This window comes from Giraffa tippelskirchi, chromosome 4 (genome assembly GCF_054371585.1).
Source record: "Giraffa tippelskirchi isolate mGirTip1 chromosome 4, T2T-mGirTip1v1.2.pri, whole genome shotgun sequence".
In the NCBI taxonomy this organism is placed as follows: Eukaryota; Metazoa; Chordata; class Mammalia; order Artiodactyla; family Giraffidae; genus Giraffa; species Giraffa tippelskirchi.
Window position 1 is genome coordinate 45160014 of NC_137278.1, and position 1110 is coordinate 45161123.

General features: G+C 39.6%; 1 non-coding gene across 1 annotated transcript; it reads right to left on the minus strand.

Annotated features, from left to right (window-relative positions):
• Positions 1-702: 702 nt before the first annotated feature.
• Positions 703-774, minus strand: TRNAY-AUA (transfer RNA tyrosine (anticodon AUA)). Its single transcript has one exon. It is a non-coding gene; the product is annotated as a tRNA-Tyr (tRNA).
• Positions 775-1110: the final 336 nt, after the last annotated feature.

Here is a 1110-nt window from a genome sequence, read left to right on the forward strand (position 1 = left end):
ATGGAATTTAGAAAGATGGTAACAATGACCCTATATGCGAGACAGCAAGAGACACACATGTATAGAACAGTCTTTTGGACTCTGTGGGAGAGGGCGAGGGTGGGATGATTTGGGAGAATGGCATTGAAACATGTATATTATCATATGTGAAACTGATCGCCAGTCCAGTCTCAATGCCTGAGACAGGGTGCTCGGGGCTGGTGAACTGGGATGACCCAGAGGGATGGGATGGGAAGGGAGGTGGGAGGGGGTTTCAGGATGGGGAACACATGTACACCCGTGGTGGATTCATGTCAGTGTATGGCAAAACCACGACAATATTGTAAAGTAATTAGCCTCCAATTAAAATAAATAAATTTATTAAAAAAGTATCTCCAGTATTAACTTCCTGCCATGAAAGAACAGAAAACCAGTGTATTGATACTTTTATTTCCCTTTCTCCAACCCTATGATCTTATATGCTCATTATTTTTTTACATTATTAAGGTTCTTAAAGTATAATTTCTACAGTTACAGGACTTTTGTCATTTTACTTATTCATTTTTATTTCTTCTTTCCTCCATGGAAAAGTCAAAGTGAAGTCGCTCAGTCATGTCTGACTCATTGCGATCCCATGGACTGTAGCTCGCCAGGCTCCTCCGTCCATGGGATTTTCCAGGCAAGAGTACTGGAGTGGGTTGCCATTTCCTTCACCAGAGGATCTTCCCTACCCAGGGATCGAGCCCGGGTCTCCTGCATTATAGGCAGACGCTTTACCGTCTGAGCCACCAGGGAAGTCTTTCCTCCATAACAGGCTTCATAATTTTGATAATCATAAATCTGTCACACAAGTGCTCAATAAATACTTCTTTCCCCTTTCCTTCCCACTAATAATACCAAGTGATTTATTCCATTACAGATCAAATTTCTTTACTGTTTCTTTTTTTTAAGCTAATCTTTACTTTTCCAGTGATTTCTCTGAGTCAATAGGTGGACATTTGTATCTCTCTTAATATATTATGATGAATCATTAGACTTCTTTTTTCTCTGTGTCACATAGAAGATTTGCATGCACAACAAAAACGCAAATCATTACTATTTTTTGTTACTCGCATAAAATGCATTCCAAAA